The sequence below is a fragment of the Crocuta crocuta genome, unplaced genomic scaffold (assembly GCF_008692635.1).
Source record: "Crocuta crocuta isolate KB4526 unplaced genomic scaffold, BGI_CrCroc_1.0 scaffold7, whole genome shotgun sequence".
NCBI lineage: Eukaryota > Metazoa > Chordata > Mammalia > Carnivora > Hyaenidae > Crocuta > Crocuta crocuta.
Window position 1 is genome coordinate 698,869 of NW_027531904.1, and position 21,836 is coordinate 720,704.

The 21,836-nt window shown below is 45.2% G+C and overlaps 1 long non-coding RNA gene across 2 annotated transcripts in view; it reads left to right on the plus strand.

Annotated features, from left to right (window-relative positions):
- Window positions 1–78: 78 nt before the first annotated feature.
- LOC144240133 (uncharacterized) overlaps window positions 79–21,836 on the plus strand; it is a 145,304-nt gene continuing 123,546 nt past the window's right edge. Inside the window, exons 1-2 of one of the 2 annotated variants that reach the window (XR_013337607.1) lie at window positions 79–167; window positions 10,310–10,435. This is a non-coding gene — a long non-coding RNA (uncharacterized LOC144240133). Of the gene's footprint in view, window positions 168–3,766; window positions 3,849–10,309; window positions 10,436–21,836 lie in introns of those variants that run through there. The other variant, XR_013337608.1, reaches the window with a different exon arrangement.

Below are 21,836 nucleotides of genomic sequence, written 5' to 3' on the forward strand. Positions count from 1 at the left end.
CAATGCCTCCCTTGCCGGTCGCACGTCCGCGCGCATGCGCACAACCAGTCCCGAGGGCGGCTGGGCGTGTGTGGGCGGGGCTGTCGGCGGCGCCGCGTCCTGTGCGCGCACGTGGCGCTTGGGTTCAACCGGGTCACCGGCCGCCTTGCTGGCACGCTGTTTGAACCGTAAGCGCCGTTCAGTCGCATGGAGGGGTTTGGGTACGCGGTGCTCGGTGCACCTGAAGGCGTTGAAGCAGGAGCCCCCACCCCGGAGTTAGGATGTGGCTGCCCCAGACCCCGCCTGTCCCCGCGGTGGGGGCTCCGGCTCGCGGGCCCCGGGAGATCCCCGCCCTCCCGGCTGCCCCGCGTCCCTTTCTAGCTTCCTTTCGTGAGCGTGTGCTAATGCAGGCCGTGCACGTGCTGCATCTGCCGTAGCCTGGAAGCAGCCTTTGCGATGGGAGTTATTCCGTTAAATAGCAGTGAAGGCCAGAGAGTGACTTGCGCCAGTGGCAGAACTTGTAATCACAGGCGTCTGAGTTCCCCCTCTGCCGGGAGGCTCCTAAGGGACCCCTGATCAGCAGCTCCTGCAGCTTCGGAGAGGGTTAGAGATGCACTTGCTGGGCCCTGCACCCATCCTCCTAAATGGGAAACTGGGGGGAGGTAGCAGACAGTCTGTGATTAGCAAGCAGTGAGTGTGAGGCATGCTAAGGATCCCTGAACTCACAGGCCTTTTTTTTTTTTNCTCTCAGAGGCTTTTTAAGGGTAGGGGAAGGAAAATTATTGCGGGCTGCTTCCAGGCCACACTATGGGTAGGTGTTTTCCTAATTCCCTGATGTGATCTTCCCCACCTTCCTTTTCCCGGGTAGGAAGCCAGATCAGACTTTCCGTGAGTGTGGAATGCTAACATCGGTATAAAATGGCACAAGAGTTATGTGTGCCGATTGCTTGTAACATATGTGTAAGATGTCCCTGGAAGGATATCAAAAAGTGAATTATTATTATTATTTTAACCTCCAAGGAAAGGAGGTAGGTTGCTGGGCGGGGGTACTGAGTTGGTAACATTTTTCTGGAAATCTTGGTAGCTTTTGAATTTCAATTATATGAATCGGACTTATTCCAAATAAAATTAAACAGTTAAGAATTATACACAGAACAGTATTAAGAGCAGAAACCAGAAATTTGAATTCAGGGCTGACTGGCTGCAGATTACATTCCATGTGCCCTATTGATGACACATGAAAAACTTTTAAACATAAAATGCTCTATACATTTGAGGTCTTGTTATAATTAATGAAGTGCTCATTTGTTAGAAATTTAGTTTTTGTTGTAAATCTTCGAACAATGAACATGTCTCTGGTTTCTACGTGACATGTTTTGTGTTGCATAATATTCTCATTTTCATTACTAATAACAGCAATAAAATGACCGTAAAACAGACCGTAAATGTGATGTATAGCCTCTGAGGAATATTGATTTGGAATTAACTGAGAATTGCAAAGAGATTTGAGCTCCTTTACTGAAGATGAATGTGAGGAGACAAAGTGCTCTTATCCCCAAGACCGATCATTGTGAAAAATTTTATTGGTGTATTTATGTGTTTATTAGGTTCAGTTTACAATTACATATATATAAATAATGCAGCTTATTTTTACACAGATCTATATCTAAAACATAGGAGTTCCTGGGTTGGTAGACTGTCATTTATTCTGCTACACTTTCTTGGAAATTGCAGACTGTTCAGGGCTGTGTGACTTGTTAAAGTTTTCAAGTTAACTTTTTAAGTGTTTATTTACTTTTGAGAGAGAGACACGGAGGTCAAGCAGAGGAGGGGCAGAGAGAGAAGGAGATACAAAGAATCTGAAGCAGGCTCCAGGCTCTGAGCTGTCAGCGCAGAGCCCACCTTGGGGCTCGAATCCATGAACTATGAGATCATGACCTGAGGTGAAGTCCAACATTTAACCTTATGAGCCTCCCAGGCGCCCCAGGGCTTTGTGACTTTAGGAATGTTTACTTAACCTCACAGTGCTTCAATGAGCTCATCTGTTGAAACAGATCTTTAAAGTACTTGCCATCTAGGCCTGTTGTGAGGGTAAATTGAGTCATGGTATGTAGTGCACTTGGAACAGTGTTTATCACGGAGTCAATGTTAGATAAACTTTTTTTAAAGTTTATTTTTGAGAGGGAGAGACCGTGTGAGCGGGGGAGGGGCAGATAGCGGGGACAGAAGATTGGAAAGGGGCTCTGCACTGACAGTGGGCTCGAACTCACGAACCATGAGATCATGACCTGAGCCAAAGTTGGACACTAAACCCAACCGACTGAGCCACCCAGGTGCCCCAATGTTAGATGAATTCGTTAAAAAAAAAAAAAAAAAGATGGAGAAATAAATTTTGATGACAGAGGAGGAGGTAGAGTTGTTTCTAGAACTTTCTTGGGTAGGGACTGTAAAGATTTGTGTTTATTTTAAACACTTGTTCCTAGTAGTAGCATTTGGTCCCTGAAATTAGGAAACCATCTGTAATTACTCTCCAAAGGCTCCCCTGTCCAGTTGGGCCAGCAAATCTTCCCTGAGAGAAGAGTGGTTTTTCTATAGGTCAGTGTCTGGGAGTTAGCTGGTGAGAACGAGCTTGTCTCTTGGTGACGTCATGCTGTCAGCTTGAACTTGACCGCGATGGGACTGTTATGTCTCAGGAATAGGTAAAGCTACACATCCAAGGCTTTTACCCCTGGAGAACTGTTTGCTAAACGTCTGCCAGCACAGTGTGTTATCCCACAGCAGAAGCCCCGCTGGGAGAAGCCTCGAGAAGGATGTCGCTCCTCTCAGGTTGCTTCCTGCGATGTTGTGCCTGGAGTCAGGAGTCCCATAGTGGCCTTGGGCTAAGATATTTCCGCAGTCTTAGTCTCTTAATCAAATCGTAAACTAGGGGTGAGTCACGAGTTTTTCCTGGCGAGTCTTTTCTGTATTGCACAAGCATTTCTGGGGCAAGGGGGAAACTGGGCAGCCCAGGGAGCCATCTGCCCACCCCCACCTCCCTGGAAGAAACTTGCACTGCAAAGGAAAGAGAACTCAATGAGCAGAGGGGTCCATGATGGAAGAGCTAAATGATGGGAGGTGTCTGTGGCCCATTGCATTTTAGGAGTCAGGAACTCCAAAAACTCTCACCCCCCCCTTCTTTAGGTATGGAATATTCTAGAAAGGTCTCTCCTTGTGAGGGCTATAGCTAAAGTGAAAGAGATGGAGGAGAGGGGAGTTGGCACAGTAGAGGAAGCCATTTGTTCATTCAGCAATAGTCAGTGCCCAGCTCAGTAGTTTTCACAGCTGGGAATCACATGGGAAGCTTACGAACTGACCTCCGCTTAGTCTACTGGGGTTTGGGTGTGTGGTACACTGAGTGGTGGCCCCTCCCAGAAGACATCCTAATTTCTGGAACCTGTGAATGTTATTCTCATCTGGCAAAAAAAAAAAAAAAAAAAAAAAAACCAGCAAGAAAAAAAACACAACAAACCCTCACAGATGTGATTCAGTTAAGGACATCACAATGGAGAGATTTTGGATCGTCAGGGTGGACCTTGCTTGTCATCACACATATCCCCATAAGCAGGAGACGGAAGAGCATGTGACTACAGACGCAGAGATTGGAGTGACATGTTTACACTCCAAGGAATGCCAAAGAGTGTCAGTAACACCAGAAGCAAAGAGAAAGGCACGGGACAGGTTTGCCTTTAGAGCCTTCCGAGAGAGCACAACCCTACCAACACCTTCTTTCTGGACTACTAGCCTCCAGAGCTTTAGAGGAACAGATTTGTTGTCCTCAGTCATCCAATTTGTGGGAGTTTGTCACTGCCGCTCTAGGAAACCAGTTCAGGGTAGGACACAACTTGTTTTGAAGCGTCGTGGTGCCACATTCCATATGACTTAGCAAATATCCGTTGTCCATGTTAGAGGTGAAGGGTAGGTACTGATAAAGATCACAGAGGGTGATCCTTTGACTCAGTGGCTACTCTGCACTAACCAGAGCCCCGTTCCCAATAGGTCTGGAGCCGAGGAGTCTATATTTTGCAACCAAGTGAAAGCAAACCCTCATGTGATTCTGAATCATGGGTATTTGCAAGTCCATCCTTCTGGTATGTGTTATGATCGACATTAGCGATGCCAAGAAGATAAATACACATTCCCTGTTCTCAAGGAGCCTACATTCCGGGAAGGAACGAGATCATCTCAGTAGAGCCTTTTAACTGTTAAATAATATTTGTTGAGCTGTTTCTTCACGCTAAGCGCCACACCTATGTGCAGTCTCTCCGATCTGCAGAACAATTCCAGGAGGAAGGTTTTAATATCCCCTTGGAGAAGATCGTTTTAGCGGGTCAAGCAACTAGTTCACTTTTACCCAGCTGGGAAGTAGGCAGGGTTGCCAGGGAAAACGCTGGCACTGGCATTCCATCGTGTGAGCAAGGTCAAAAACAGGTCTGTGGCAGGGAGCCAAGTCCAGCTGGGAACTGCCTGTGGTCTGGGGTGGCTGGAACACAGGGTGATGGCAGAGTGCAGCAGGAGATGAGGCAGAAAAATGGGCACTCAGGCCCCCAGACTGGGGCAGGGACCAGGGTGCTATAGGGTCCCCCTCAGCAGCCAGGGGGGAGGAGCCTGGGAACCTGGAACATGGCCGGAGCAGGGCAGGACGAATAGGGCCTCTGTCTTCCCACATTTATCTCCCCAGCATTCCTGTGGCTTTCCCACCTTAGGGTTGTGATGCCTGCTGGAAGGGAAGCCCTCTCCGCTGTCGGACTCTTAAATCCAAGGAATTGGGCAAAGCATCTAATTAGTTATCAGCGGGGTTTAAGTCATCAGCTGTTGTTGTTTAATTTTTTAATGTTTATTTTTGAGAGAGAAGACAGACAGATAGTGTGAGCAGGGCAGGGGCAGAGAGAGAGGGAGACACAGAATGCGAAGCAGGTTCCAGGCTCTGAGCTGTCAGCACAGAGCCTGACGCGGGGCTCATGACCTGAGCCAAAGTCGGAAGCTCAACCAACTGAGCCTCCCAGGCACCCCAGTCATCAGCTGTTTTAAAATGAAAACTAATAAAAAATCCCCACTCCAACCCAAACCTTTATAGCAGATCTGAGAAGAAAACGGCGTTATAGCGTAAACTTGGACCCTAGAGAAGAAGAGTAAACAGGGGCACCTGGGTGGCTCAGCCAGTTAAGTGTCCGACTTTGGCTCAGGTCATGATCTCACGGTTCGTGAGTTTGANAACAAAAATTCTTCTCTAGTAAACAAACAGAACCAGGTGCTGGCACTTTGTAAATTTCCCCCCCACCCCAGCAACTGTTTTTTAAAAGAAACTTCTTGCTATGAAAAAAAAATCTATAGTAGAATATTGAGGTGCCTGGCTGGCTCAGTCGGTAGAGCATGCGACTCTTAATCTCAGGGTTGTGAGTTCGAGCCCCATGTTGGGTGTGGAGCCTACTTAAAAAAAGAAGTAAGAAATAGTGTAACGAACCTCCATGCTTCCCTCAATCCATAATTCTTAGCCAATAGTCAACACGGTTTAATCTGTATTCATGGTCCCCGCCAGGTATTTTTGTTGTTAAATACCCTAAACACTTTTTATTTAGATAACTTCAGGGCTGGGCACCTGGTTGGCTCTGTCAGTTAAGCATCCAACTTCAGCGCAGGCCATGATCTCATAGTTTTGAGTTCAAGCCTTGCATCAGGCTCTGTTCTGACAGCTCAGAGCCTGGAGCCTGCTTCGGATTCTGTGTCTCTCTCTCTCTCTGACCCTCCCCTGTCATGCTGTCTCTATCTCTCTCCCAAAAATAAGTAAAACGTTAAAATTTTTTTTAAATTCAAAGCTACTGAAAAACTACAAGAATAGTCTCACAAACATCTGTATCACCCAGATTAACCATTTTTCCCCACCTTCATTGAGGTGTAATTGACGTATAACATTATGTAAGTTTGAGTTAGGTAACGTGTTGATTTGATACATACTGCAAAAGGACTAAGGCAATAGCATTAACTTGAATTCACCAATTAACATTTGGCCACATTTGCTTTATATCCCCCCCCCTTTTTTTTTTAAAGAGAGAGTGTTAGCGGGGGAGAGGGGCAGAGGGAAAGATAGAATTCCAAGAAGGTTCCATGCTCAGAATGGAGACCCACAACCCTGGGATCATGACCTGAGCCGAAATCAAGAGTCAGACACTCAACCGAGGGAGCCACCCAGGCATCCCTCCTCTCACTTTCTTTTTTATATGAGAATTGCAGAGCTTTCGCATGGTAAAGTTCAGGAAACTAGAGAGAGGTAGATAATTGCCTGAGGCTCTCAGTTTAGGATGAAGGGAACTGGTATTTGAACCCAAGGCTGTGTGTGTCTACTACCTATCCTGGAAAAACAAACAAAAAAAGTCAAGCTGACAGTTCTTTCATTGTGTGAAATGGGAATGGACAAGGGAATGGTTTTTCAAATGTAAAGAACCCTCCTTCTGAGCAGTTGAGCTTGCACTAGGCCAGGCTCCCCCTTCCCACAGCCTCTAAGCTGAAGGCTGTGTGGTAAGTTGTCTGCAATAGGAACACTCAGGTTTCTGGAGCAGGCTATTTGAACAGCCCCCTACGCAATTAGGGGTCATTCAAGGCCACACCCCTTCTCTAAGAATGGGCAGTTTGCTGGGACTGGAATGGAATCACATGCTTTTTGTAATCTTATCTCCCAGTTTTGTTCTTTTTTGGCTTTGATTCTTTTGAAGCCTTCCCTTACCTGTATTTTGACCTCTGCCTGTGGTTAGATTTTTATTTTTAAGATTTTATTTTTAAGCAATCTCTACATCCAGGGTGGGGCTCGAACCCACAACCCCAAGATCAAGAATCACACGTTCCACCCACTGAGCCAGCCAGCCCCCCCTCCCCGTAGTTGGGTTTCTAATGCTGCCTTCAGCATCTCTCCCTTTCCTTCCCTTCCCTTCCCTTCCCTTCCCTTCCCTTCCCTTTCCCTTCCCTTTCCCTTCCCTTCCCTTTCCTTCCCTTCCCTTTCCTATTTGCTGGTCGTCATCCAGGTGGCTTTAATGCTTCCCCAGTCTTCACTCCATGATGGTCTCATCCCTGCCCACCTGACTCAACATGGTTCTGTCTTTGAACTCTAAACTCAGATGTTCCTTTTCCTTCTGGTCGTTTCTGCCTGGATGTCTCAAAAACCTTTCATAGTCAGTCCCATCTAACACTGAGCTCATGACTCCCCGCTACCCAGCCACTCTTCGAGACCCTTCCCCTGCCTTGGTTTCCCTTCCATCTGCTGCCCTATCTGAGCCATCTCTGACATTCCCCTTTTCTTCGACACCCTAGCCATTGAGCCATTCTGACCCTTTATCTCCATTGCCCTTACCCTGATCCTAGGCTCCTCCTTCCTTCCCAGACCCCATTGATGGTTCTCCAGCTGGTCTCCCTACATCCACTTGGCTACCCGTCAGTGGACTTCCTGTAGCAGACCCAAGTGACTCCGCCAGAATGCAGATCTGACCTTGTCAAAGGCGAATCCGGTTTAGCCACCCAGCTCTCTCCCTTCCCAGGGTGCAGAACCCTTCAGTGACCTATTGCTCTTTGGATCTAGACCCACATCCCCCGAGTGAGCAAGGCTTGTGAGGTCCTGCATGGCGTGGCTGCTGCTCACCCCTCCAGGAGGGGCTGCTCCCAGCCCGCCGCCCAGTACTGTGGGCTCCAGTCTAGTCCTCCCTGTCACCTGGCAGCCTTTGACCAGGCTCTTCCCTCCACCTGAGTGCTCCCTTCCCTCCCCTCACCCGCCAAGTCCTGTTCTTCGGACCTTAGCAGCACCCCCTTCTTGGCTTCATCTCTTTCTTAGGGCTGCTTTCCTCCCCTGGGGGCTGGCTCTCCCCTTGTGCAGTATCACAACCCTTGTGATATTTTTACTGGTGTGATTTTTACTGGTCCATTTTCTCACCTAGAACGATAATGTCTGTGGACTGGGGCTGTGTCTTTCTTTGCTGACCCTTGTGGTGCCAGGCACATAATAGGTGTCAAATAATTATTTTGTGAATGAATGAATGAATGAGTAAATACTGAGCAACAAGTAGAGCACAGTTTTGAGAACCAATGTTAATAGCTAATTACGTAGCACCATTACTGCCATCTAGTGGTGACTCGTGTTATTATCCCGCTGGGCCCATCATCAATGATTGCCTTTCACGGTCGCTGCGCTCCTGGCACAGAAGGAAATCAATACATGAATAATAGGTACTTGTTGCGTGCTTGCCTTGCTTCAAGCACTGTAGGAGACACATGACAATACTGCCCACTCAATGCCTGAGCAGAGCGGTCTTTCCAGGGTCAGGGGCTAGAGAGGAGACCCTTCATTCAACACCAGGAAACAGAGCGTGTGTTTTTTAATTCTGCCTCACTGCCTCCGGGTTTCTGCCACTTAGCATATGAATTGTACCCTTAAGACAACTGGGATTGATGTCGTGGTTGTAGAGGGCTTGAACAAAACCCTCTCGAATGGCAGGAAACATATTTCGGAACTAGAGAGGGTGCTCTGGGGCTCTTCAGATTTCAATAAAACGTCTGAATTCCCGGAGGATCGCTTACTGGTTATGTGGCAGCCTAGGCCCTGTGAGCACTCGCATTTCTAAGGCCCCCCGGACTATTGGATATGCAGTATTTCTGGAGGGTTCACAGATGGCTTTTCTTGGCCTGTATTTCTTAGACTGTCGGACTTTGTGGCCTAGAAAGCTCTGGTCTTTAAGTCTCTCGAAAGTCTGAGATAAGTCTCTACAAAGCCTCAGATCTTTCATGGGGTACATTTTGAGACAGTCTTCCCAAAGGACACTTGAGATCTACGGTAAACATTAATTCATGTGTACACCAGCTGCCTCGAATGGTTTTGGAAACAAGGGAGAACGTATATAAAGTGTACGAAACATTTGTACTTTGCATCATGTTCCTGACAACTTTGCGCAAGTACATTTTGGGTGGGCAGGTAAATTTGATAACTTTTGTTATGTTTTAATGTTAAAATTAATTTAATGTTCATTTAAAAATGTTTTTAATTTTTGAGAGAGAGAGAAAATGGGGAGGAGTGGCAGAGAGAAGGTGGGGGAGGAGAGACAGAGGATCCAATTCGGGTTCTGCGAAAACAGCAGAGAGGCCAATGCGGGGCTCGAACTCACAAGCCGAGCTGTGAGATCATGACCTGAGCCGAAGTTGGACGCTTAGCTGACTGAGCCACCCAGGTGCCCCAATAATGTTATCTATATCAAATAAAGTAAAGGGAGTCAGAGTGTTAACTTTTACTGGCAAGTTGGGTCGAGGAGTAAGAAACCTACTGTTTAAAAGATACTTGTGAATTCTGTCGTGGAGAATGGTTTCATTTATTTATTTTTTTAAATTCTTTAATGTTTTATTTATTTCTAGGAGAGAGAGAGAGAGGGAGAGAGAGAGACAGCGTGAGCAGGGGAGGGTCAGAGAGAGAGGGAGTCACAGACTCTGAAATAGGCTCCAGGCTCTGAGCTGGCAGTCAGCACAGAGCCTGACGCGGGGCTCGAACCCACGAACCACGAGATCATGACCTAAGTGAAAGTCAGACGCTTAACCGACTAAGCCACCCAGGCGCCCCTGTGGAGAATGGTTTTAAATGTGAACTTGCAGGGCACCTGGGTGGCTCAGTCAGTTAAGCGTCCGACTTCAGCTCAGGTCATGATCTCATGGTTCATGGGTTCGAGCCCCGTGTGAGGCTCTGTGTTGATAGTGCAGAGCCTGGAGCCTGCTTCGGATTCTGTGTCTCCTACTCTCTCTGCCCCTCCCCCACTAGTGCTCTGTCTCTCAAAAATTTTATTTTATTTAAAAAAATTTTTTAAATGTTTATTCGTTTTTGAGAGAGTGAGAGATTATGAGCAGGTGAGGGGCAGAGAGAGGAAGACACAGAATCCGAAGCAGGCTCTAGGCTCTAAGCTGTCAGCACAGAGCTTGACATGAGGCTTGAACTCACGAACCACGAGATCATGACCTGAGCTGAAGACAGACAACCGACTGAGCCACCCAGGCGCCCCTCAAAAATTTTAAATAAACATTAAACAAGTTATTTAAGGTGTGATTTGCATCGGAATCACCTCTGCTGGTTAAAGCACAGATTGCTGGGGCCCCACCCCCAGGGGTCCTGACTCAGTGGGGCTGGGAGGGAGCGAGGATTTGCATTTCTAACCAGCTCCCCGGGGCGATGCTAATGTAGTTGGTGGGGGGGGAACCCCACTTTGAAAACTACTTGAGCTGTGAATTATACCCTAATTTACTGCAATTCTGTTTCCTTTTGGTCTTTTCTGCGCAGGTCAAGATCCACCAAGATTCACTGTTACTCTTTCCGCGTTGGAGGAAAACAGGACGGAGGGGTTCTTTGTCAGCTTCAGTCTCTGTCCAGCATCCACGTGGAAACCAGGGCTCTCCTAACACACAGGTCAGGTGGTCGACGTGTGCCCTGAACCTTTCAGGATAATCATTTATACTTACAGAATAAAATCTCCTCTTTAGTAAGATGCCCGAGGCCTTTATATCTGGCCCCTCTTTACCTCTCTCTGCTTCTTCCTCTAGTGTGGCATTTTGATTTTTCACACCCCGAACTTTCCGCTTGTGTCGTTTCTTTGCCTACTTAATTCCTTTTCGTCTTCCTCAACCTGAGGATAAAACTGTGCATAACTGAGTGATTCTGGCACACATAGGTTTAAGGGACGATTGAACAAATGCATGAATGAATAAATGCATACATAAGAGTACAAAAAATGGATTTTCCCTTTATATGTTTATTTATTTTGAGAGAGCGAGAGAGAGCGAGCGAGCGAGTAAGCCAGCCAGCATGAGCAGGGCAGGGACAGAGAGCACGGGAGAGAGAGAGGATCCCAAGCAGGCTCCATGCTGTAAATGCAGAGCCTGTTGCTGGACTTGATCCCACAAACTGTGAGATTATGACCTGAGCCGAAATCAAGAGTCAGACACTCAACTGTCTGAGCCACCCAGGTACCCCAAGAAAATGGGTTTTTAAAAATTGTGGTAAAATACACATAACCTACAGTTCACAATCTTCACCATTTTTCAGTCCAGTTCAGTGGCAGTGTGATTACACTGCTGTTCATCATTACGACCGTCCGTCTCTGGAACATTTTTCATCTTGCAAAACTGAAGCTCTGTGCCCATGATCCCCCAACTCTCTACTTCCCTCTCCCCGCCACCACCGGTCACCGCCGTTTGGCTTTCTATCTCTGCGGGTTTGACTTCTGTAGGTACAGTGGAATCATGAAGGATTTCTCCTTTTGTGACTCAGCATAATGCCCTCAAGGATCATGTATGTTACTGCATGTGTCGAAACGTCCTTTTTTCTTTTTTTATGTTTCTTTATTTTTGAGACAGTCTGCGTGCATGTGAGTGGGGGAGGGCAAAGCGGGAGAGTCCAGAGGATCTGAAGCAGGCTCTGTGCTGATAGCAGGTAGCCCGATGCCGGGCTCGAACTCACAAACCATGAGATCATGACCTGAGCCAAAGTTGGATGCTTAGCCAACTGAGCCACCCAAATGCCTCTGAATGTCTTTTTTTTGTTTAAAGGTTAAATAATAATATTCCATTGTAGATATTTACAGTCTTTTTTTTTAATGTTTTATTTATTTCTTAGAGAGACAATGTGAGCAGGAGAGGGTCAGAGAGAGAGGGAGATACAGAATCTGAAACAGGCTCAGGCTCTGAGCTAGCTGTCAGCACAGAGCCCGACGTGGGGCCCAATCCCACAAACCATGAGATCATGACCTGAGCCGAAGCCGGACGCTTAACTGACTGAGCCACCCAGGCACCCCGATATTTACAGTCTTTTGTTTATTTCTTCATACAGGGGATAGATTTTCATACAAGGATTTAATTTTCAGCACTGTTTGAAGTAGCAAAAGATTGGAAGCCAGTTAAATGTCTGTGTGTAGGGGATCAATGACATAAAGTAGACATAACCTCATGGTGGGAATGACAAAAAAGGAGGCATCTCCTGAACTGGTACAGAATAGTCACCAAAGTAGAACATTACAGTATTGAAAACTGCGTATAATAAAAGAAAAAATCCCAAACAGGGCAAATGTACGGGTTTCCATAGTTGTCCCAGCCTGCCTCTGGGGGTGGGGTGGGGCAGATGATATACTTCTTTCTGTGTGCCTTCCGCCCCCCTCCCCTGCCCCCCGCCATATGCTCTTTGATATCTTTTGCATTTTGTACCAGGCATTATGTATTTCCTCCAAAAAAATGTTGAAAAGAATGCAAATAACCTGTCCAGAGGGAGAAGTGATTAATTTACTGCAGATCTTACAGAAGGAAGGATGCTTTGTGCTTACAAATAATTATTAAATTAAGTCAGTGAGAAAGACCTAAATTAAATTAAACTTGGTTGGTTAATTCTCTTCACTCTCAGTAGAGATTAGCAATGGATCTGATTCTTTGACTACCCCAGGGATTTTTTAATAACTGAATGTTATCAGCAGTTTGGAGATCAGATCTATGCAGTACTCAGAAACTGAGCCCTGAAAGCTCCATCCAAATGAATTTAAGGACAAAGCCTTGACTTGATACACTGTTCCTTTTTAAAAAAATTTTTTTAAAGTTTATTTATTTTGAGAGAGACAGAGACAGTGTGAGTGGGGGAGGGGCAGAGAGAAAGAGAGAGAGAGAATCCCAAGCAGGCTCCACGCTGCCAACACAGACCCGAATGTGGAGGTTGAGCTCATGAAACTATGAGATTATGACCTGAGCTGAAACCAAGAGTCATTTAACTGACTGAGCCACCCAGGCATCCCTTAAATTGTTTTTTAATGTTTAATTAATTAATTAATTNGACTAAGCCACCCAGGCGCCCCAATGTTTATTTATTTTTGAGAGGGAGAGGGAGAGACAGAGACAGAGACAGAGCACAAGCAAAGGAGGGGCAGAGAGAGGGAGACAGGCTCTGAGCTGACATTGCAGGTAGGGGTCGAACTCATAAACCATGAGATCATGGCCTGAGCCAAGTTGGACACAACCAACTGAGCCACCCAGGCGCCTCTGATGTACTGCTCTTCTTAATGTCTGTTCAAGTGCAGGCTTCCAAGGGACCCCTCCTTCACAGCTGTCTAAAGGTTCAAGGAAAACTGCTTTCAGATGAATGTGATAGCCCTGTCTGAATAAATGCTTACGTCTGAGTCCAAAGGGGTTGGTATCTCCAGATTGGGCGATGGATAGGCCTTCCCAGAGAAGGAATATTTGTTCATATTGAAAGTATCTGAGTTAATCGCCATCATTTGCATTATGGTCTCCTCAGTGCTTGAGCAATGCAGGCATGGCTTCAAAGCTGTGAGATTATCCGGGAGTGCCAGGGTGGCCCAGCTGGTTACACGTCTGACTTTGGCTCAGGTCGTGATCTCACAGTTCATGAGTTTGAGCCCCGCATCTGGGCTGTGTGCCGACAGGGACAGGAGCCCAGAGCCTGCCTCGGATCCTGTGTCTCCCTCTCTCTGCCCCTTCCCTGCTCATGCTCTGTGTCTCTCTGTCTCTCAAAAACCAATATAGGTTAAAAAAAAAAAAAAAGCTGTGAGATTATCCAATCCTTGCTCTTAGATGTAAGATCATGCTGGCACCTTAACACTGAGACGGATGGCCCTGGACTTTTGTTGCCAGTGATAAATAATTTTTGTTTCAAACATTCCCATCAATAAAAAGGGAATCGTAACATGCCTGGCTTCTGAAGAAACCTGCTTGGAAAGTCCCCTGTATAGTCAGTATTGCAGTGACGACTCTGGATGTCACTATAGCTTCTCCCTACTTCTCAGTGACTCCTCATTGTTCTCAAAACACAGAGTCCTTCTCAGGCACCGAAGGTTTTCAGGATCTGATCCTGATCCTATCTGTCTGATCCTGTTTCTTCATACCCCTGCACCGTCCATAATATCTTCTCCAGCTGTCTCCAAGTGTTCTTTTGTTTATGTTTGCTGGACTTTGAACTCCTGTGGGCAGTGGGTCTCAGACTCCTCCAGCACTGGGTCAGCATCATTTGGAGGGCTTGGTAAGGCAGGGTGTTAGGCCTCACTCCAGAGTTTCTGATTCAGTAGGTGAGGTGTAGACCCGAGACCTTCAGTTCTAAAGAAGCACCTAGTTGATGATGATGGTGGTGGTCTGGAGGCTAGGCCATGATGACCTCTGCTCTGCGGGAAGGACTGGGCTTTCTTTCTTCATTTCTGTGTCTGTAGCATCTGCGCCATCTTGGTGCAGGGTGGTAGTCGGCAGGTGTTGGTGTTGAATGAATGGGTGCAAAGATGGTTACATTGGGTACTGTGTACACTGGGTGTTTCTAGTAAAATGCCAGAGGGAAATCTGAACAGTGTCAGAGAATTGACGATAAGGATGGTGGGAGAGGAGGCAGTGCTGGGCACACAGGAAGGGCTCAGTATGTACAGGGAAAAAGAGGAGGGAAAAGTGTGGGTAAGGTATGAGGGAAGTCAAGAGGAGGTGACGGGGTAGATTCTTTGTAGCTCCAGAAGTTGGGCCTTAACACATTAATTTTGTAACATTTCTTATTTTCACTGAAAAAAATTTTCTTTTTTATTATTTTTCATTTTAGAAGGAGAGAGTGAGAATGAGAGCAAAAGTGAGGGAGAGGGGCAAAGGGAGAGAGAGAAAGAATCTCAAGCAGGCTTCACGTTCAGCACAGAGCCCAAGGCTCAATCCTGTGACCCTGGGATCAGGACCTGAGCTGAAATCAAGAGTTGGATGCTCAATCGACTGAGCTACTCAGGCGCCCCACATTTCTTCTTTTCTTTCTTTTGTTTTTTAAAGATGTTTTTAATGTTTATTTATTTTGAGAGAGAGACACACACACACACACACACAGAGTACGAGGAGCGCAGGGGAAAAGAGAGCTGTCAGCACAGAGCCCGTCATGGGGCTTGAACCCCACTTGTCGCGAGATCATGACCTGAGATGAAGTTGGACACTGAACCACCTGAGCCACCCAGGGGCCCTGACATTTCTTATCTTCTAATTGTAAACCTCTGAAGGCTGTAAACTTCCATCTAAATGATATTTTCTTATATCCTGTATGTCTCAGATTATAGTTAGTTTGTTATGGTTCACTTCTAAATGTTTTAAGATTTGTATTACGATTTTTTTCTTTGATCCTTGAGTTATTTAGAAGTGTATCTTACATTTCCAGTCGTGGGGCTTTCTTGTTATCTTTGTGTGATTGCCAACTGCATTGTGCATGTCGTCAGTATGATGTGCACCCCTTGACATTTTTTTGAGTTAATCCTACTGGCCTATCACGGGGCTGCTGTTTGTAAATGTTCCACATGTGCTTGAAAACAACGTGTGTTCCCCATTTGCTGCGTGCTGTGGTCTGTGTACATCCCCTGGACCAAACTTGATAATGGAACCGTCTTTATTCATATGATTGTTAGTATAGTTCTACTTTTTTTTTTTGGGGGGGGGGCAGCTTGATCTCTTTGAAAAAGGAGTGTTAGAATCTCTCCCTTTGATGGTGGATTTATCACATTCTCCTTGCAGTTGTGTTTATTTTTGCTTTATGTGTTAGGTGCATACAAAGTTAGACTCCTGTCTTTCTGATGAATGAAACCTTTTATTGTCCCGAAGTTACACTGTCATCTCTTTATTTATAGCCTGTTTTGTCTGATGGTACAGCATCAGCTCTCTTACAGTTAGTATTAGCCTGCTGTATTAGTTTTAATCTTGGGCTATTGACCTTTCTCTGTACGTCTTCCCTCCCTCCCCCCCTCTTTTTTTTTTTTTTTACAAATAGTTTATTGTCAAATTGGTTTCCATATAACACCCAGTGCTCATCCCCACAAGTGCCCTCCTCCATGCCCATCCCCCCTCCCCCCCACATCCATCAGTCCTCAGTTTTTGTCAGCATTCAAGAGTCTCTCATGGTTTGCCTCTCTCCCTTTCCCCCACCATTTCCGCCCTTCTTCTCCCCCTTGTTCCTCCGTCAAGTTCCTCCTAATCCTCCTATACGTGCAAACATATGATATTTGTCCTTCTCTGCCTGACTTATTTCGCTCAGCATAACACCCTCAAGGTCCATCCATGTTGCTACACATGGCCAGATTTCATTGTTTCTCATTGCCATGTAGTATTCCATAGTACAGATAAACCACATCTTCTTGATCCATTCGTCCGTTGGTGGACACTTAGGCTCTTTCCATGTTTTAGCTATTGTTGAGAGGGCTGCTATAAACCCCCCCCCTCTCTTTTGAGGGGGATGGCTTCTCTTTAAAATAGCAGGTATAACCTTTTTATTGTTGTTACAAAATCCAGTCTGAAAAATCATTTTTTTTAATTGGAAAGTTTTGCCCTTGAAGTTTATTATAATTGCTGACTTATTTAGATTTTTTTCTATTGTCTTATTAAATTCTACTGTATTTTTGTTTTGTTTTGTTGCTACCTCCTTTCACTGTCACCTACCTTTCTTCCTTCTTCTGGATGATAGAGAGTTTTGTTTTCCCTCTTCCTCTACTACACCCCACTTCCAAATATTTTGGACATCCTATGTCAATATAAAAATATTTATTCTTTTTAGTGGGTACCCCAGATAATTTTGATGTACATACTAAACAAAATTTACTTAAAGTTTGTTGGGGCATCTGGGTGGCTCAGTCAGTTGAGTGTCTGACTCTTGATTTTGGCTCAGGTGGTGACCCCAGCCAGGGTCGTGGGGTCAAGCCTCGCATGGGGCTCTGCACTGGGCATGGAACCTGGTTGGGATTCTCTCCCTCCCTCTCTGCCCCTCGCCTCCACTTGCTTGCTCGCATGCTTTCTCTCAAAAGAAATATTTTTGAGGTTTGTTAAAGAACAAAGGTGAAGATCTAATTGGTTTTATCACACGATTCACGTCCTGGGCAGCAGCCAGTCCCGCAAGTAGAGGGGAGCTCCCAGAAGATGTACCAAATGGGCGGTTTTTATAAAATGGAGGGTAAAGGAAGAAGGAAGTTATTCGCAGAAGGAAAGAAAGGATTATTTCAAGTTAGGTCACTTTCCCTAAGGGGGCAGAACAAGAGGTTTTATCAGTCCTCATCCTCTTCTGGGCGGGGTGGAGATGGCCCATGTGACGAGCCTCATTAGTGTTGACCAGAAAATTCCCTACTGCCTGGGGAGGACTGTGTTTCTGGAGGGTTGAAATCACAGGTAGGTTAGGTAGTAAGTAAGCTCCAGGTTAGTGACACGGCTCCATCTTGGACTTCTTTCTTTCTTTCTTTCTTTCTTTCTTTCTTTCTTCCTTCCTTCCTTCCTTCCTTCCTTCCTTCCTTCCTTCCTTTCTTTCTTTCTTCAGATTAATCAATTTCTTATCTTCCTTCAGATACAAAGCTCTTAGAATGTTTAGATCAGCATCTTCAAATTGGAGCACTCATGCATTTACATTATATAAAGCATGGGGATTATTTTACGGGAATCAGTTTCCAGATCCTCTGTTTTCACATGCACCCTTTTCTAAAATTGATCTTCCTGGCAGCTCCTTTCAGAAGAAAGAATGGGGTNATCTTTCTTAATTTCCATTTTCCTCTCTTGCCCATCCTGAATCTAACTATGGAACATTATGCTGAGTGTACAAGCCTTTAAGCTACCAATAAGGGTTGACTAAAAAAATATTGGTGTTATTTTTGAGATAGTGAATGATCCTAATTATTGGGTGCCAAAAATGTCTGCAATTTTTAAAAATGTATTTGAATAATATTTATTATTTAAAAAATATTTCTTTATTTTGAGAGAGAGCACGTGTGAGTGGGGGAGAGGTAGAGAGGAAGAGAATCCCAAGCAGGCTCCGTGCTGATGCAGGGCTTGATCTCAAGAACTATGAGATCATGACCTGAAATCAAGAGTCAGATGCTTAACCGGCTGAGCCACCCAGGCATCCCTGAATAATTTTTTAAAGTAGTCTTTATACACCCTACACGGGACTTGAACTCATGACCCTGAGATCAAGAGTTGCATGCTCTATTGGATGAGCCAGCCAGATTCCTCTTATTTGAATAATTTTGATGCTAGATCACATTGTTGAGAATTTAGCTAAACTACTACATAATATTACTACCTCAGCATCTTTTTGTTAAGATTTTATTAAAAATTTTTTTTTAAAAATTTAAATGTTTAGTTTTTGAGAGATAGAGCATGAATGGGGGAGGGGCAGAGAGAGAGAGGGAGACACAGAATCTGAAGCAGGTTCCAAGTTCTGAGCCGTCAGCACAGAGCCCAGTGTGGAACTTGAACTCAAACTGTGAAATCATGATCTGAGCCAAAGTTGGATGCTTAACCAACTAAGCCACCCAGGTGCCCCTAAACATTTTTTTTAAATGTTTATTTCAGAAAGAGAGAGAGAGAGACAGGGCATGAGTGGGGAAGGGGCAGTGAAAGAGGGAGACACAGAATCTGAAACAGGCTCCAGGTTCTGAGCTGTCAGCACAGAGTCTGACACGGGGCTCGAACCCATGAACTGTGAGCCAGCCAGATGCCCTTCAACATCATTTTGTGTGACAACCTGTCTGTATGGGCTAGCCCTTCTTTGCCTCTCCCTAGATGACAGCCACACTTTCTGACCTCCCCTCCATCCCATGTGGCATCTCAGGGTATGCTGGGTACCTCCTCCAGGGCCAGTGAGTAATAATTTTGTCTATTTTTAAATTTTTATTTTTTTAATGTTTGTTTTTGAGAGAGAGAGGGAGACACAGAGAATCCAAAGCAGGCTCTAAGCTGTCAGCACAGAGCCTGACATGGGGCTCAAACTCATGAACCATGAGATCATGACCTGAGCCCAGGTTGGACACTTAACTGACTGAACCACCCAGGTGCCCCTAAGTTTGTCTATTTTAATTACCTTGTGGTAGTTTGTTGAAGGAGGTTCACCTTCCACACCCTCAGGTTCTGCTTAACAAATGTTGATTTAACCAAGTTGCAAGGGGCATATAATTCCGAAAAGTTCAGGGCCTTGAATGACATTACTTTGATGATGCCCTTCCATGTCTAGTTATGTATCTCAGTGCTCTCATCTGTACAAGCAAAGCTTAGAAATGGAACTGAGGTTGAATCTTTCTTATGCTGGCAGTTATTAATGCTCATCCATGAATACATGAATTGATTGGAAATAAAACCAGCCCATTTGTTTCCCTAGTAGATACATTTTAGTAAAATTTTACTTTATACATTTAAAAATTATATGTCCAAATGTATATCTCTGTGTTGCATTGGTCAGTTGTGTACTAATCATAATTGTAATGCCAAATCAAGCTGAAAAGATTTCAACATTAGCTTTATACAGAAAATACAAATGTTCAATTTATATTCGTGTTTTGGCTGTAGAGCAGTCTGGCAGAGTGGTCTATAAAAGACTTTCAAGAATACAGATGGTTATGTTAGAATGCAGTTAGATGGGGGAAAAGGGAGAGAAATAATCAAGGGACAAAGTAAAGCTGTAAAGTAAGAAGGAGGCGGCCTCTGATATCTGAAGGCTACCCTGACGCTGAGTCAGGGTTGTTAGATGCTGACCCAGGACTCCTGGCTAGCATGTGGTGTCCTCCTGACCGACATGATGGTCTTCCTGTACACCAGCTTCAGACAGGGCCACTCTTTGACCGTGGCAACAGGAGCCAGTAAAGGCATGTCTGACGTGTAGTGCATGGCCAGAAATAGGCCTGTTAGGATTTGTAAGATTAAGCAGATTCCTAATAATAGGACTGTCTTATGATCTTGTCTAAGCCTGAACAAAAACAAGGTCACTGTGTAACCAAAGTAATACTAAACATTTCTATGGTGGATACCCCCTAGGAGGCCCTCCTGATTCTCACTCCTAGAGTCCATGCCTTGAGTGAGTGGGACCTGTAACTTACTTCTAACAAATTGAGTCTGATAAAGGTGATGGGTATTTTAAATTATATGGCAAAGTTAAAGGGATTTTGCAGATGTAATTAAGGTCCCTAATCAGGTGATTTTGAATTCAACAAAGGAAGACTTTCCTGGCTTGACCTGACCTAATCATGGTAGCCCTTTGGGAGAAGGTCTAGGCTTTCCCTGATAGTAGATGGTAGAGACTCCAGTAGCAAAGACTCTCTCTTTCTTTTTGGCTTTGAAGAAACACATTGGCATGAATTCTGTTGCTTCAAAGAAATGGATTCTACCAACAACTTGAGGTTGCTTGAAGATGAATTCTTCCCTAGTCCAGTCTCCAGATGAGAATGCAGCCCCTTGGCACTCAATTTCCTGCCTTGTGAGACCCTGTGCAGAGGACCTAGTTAGGTCACTCCACAATCTGACCCACAGATGCTGAGATAATGGTGTTTAATAAATGGTTGCTGAATTTGTGGTAATTTGTCTGAAGCAATAGAAAACCAATAGAATTCTGTTCTCCCAGCTACTATAAGTGATTGCTTCTCCACCATTGAAAGTGTTAGCTTTCCCTATTATTTTCCCCTTCTAGATAAGATTTATCTATCCCAATGTAGAATTGCTTCTGCTTCCTGGCAGCATCTAATTCAGAGCAAAGCCCTGCTTCTTTGAATTCTTCCTGAAAGTAACATAAGCCGAAATCCTGTGAGTCTTTCCTGAGACCTTGACACTGAGATGGCCTGCAGTTCCCCATGGTAAATGTTCTCCCTTGTTGTAACAAGTCAGTAAACTCAAGCTGATCTTGGTCATCTTTGGCCGGAGGGCATTGACAAAGTTTTTATTTGTTTGTTTTTCTTTTTAAAGTTAATTTATTTTGAGAGAGCAGAGACAGAACAAGTTGGGGAGGGGCGGAGAAGGAAGGAGAGAGAGAGAGAATCCCGAGCAGCTTCTGTGCTACCACCACAGAGCCCGATGTGGGGCTCGAACTCATGAAACTGTGAGATTATGACCTGAGATGAAACCAGAAGTCAGATGCTTAACCAACTGAGTCACCCGGGTGCCCAAATTGTGTGCTTTTTTTTTTTTTTTAATGTTTATTTGTTTTTGAGAGAGAGAGAGAATGAGAGCCAGAACATGAGCAGGGAAGGGGCAGAGAGAGAGAGGGAGACACAGAATCCGAAGCAGACTCCCGGCTCTGAGTTGTCAGCACAGAGCCTGATGTGGGGCTCAAACTCATGAACTGTGAGATCATGACCTCAGCCGAAGTCGGACTTAAGCTTAACTGACTGAGCCACCCAGGTGCCCCAAGTTTGTGCTTTTTTAAGAACAGCCTGGGGGTGCCTGGGTGGCTCAGTCGGTTGAGCGTCCGACTTCAGCTTAGGGCATGATCTCACGGTTCGTGGGTTCGAGCCCCGCGTAGGGCTCTGTGCTGACAGCTAGCTCAGAGCCTGGAGCCTGTTTCAGATTCTGTCCCTCTCCTGCTCATGCTGTCTCTCTTTCTCTCTCAGAAATAAATTAAACGCTAAAAAAAATTAAAAAAAAAAAAAAAGAACAGCTTGCTCATGTATTTCCATGATGGGTATCAACTCACTGTATTTAGATTCCACTGGATAGGTTTGAAAGAGTGGCAGAACAATTTAAAAATGCCACTATTGTGATAGATTGGAAATGATATAATTTGCAACTGTTTAATTGGGGAATGAAAAAGTTTGCATGCTAACTTTAAAATTTGTGAAGAGACACATACATTTATAATATTCTTTTTGGGGGTGTACTCCCCGTCCAAAACTGTTTGAACACCCTGCTTTATATCACCTTTCTCCCACCCTACATCTTCTTGTTATCCATGATTTCAGTTCTAAATCCTAGTGCTGAGGCCAAGGAACTGAGGATTTCCACTGGTGTCTGGGAACGACATCCCCAGAGGGCAGGGCAGGTGTAACAACTCCCGGACAGGCTGGCTCTGTGTCCAG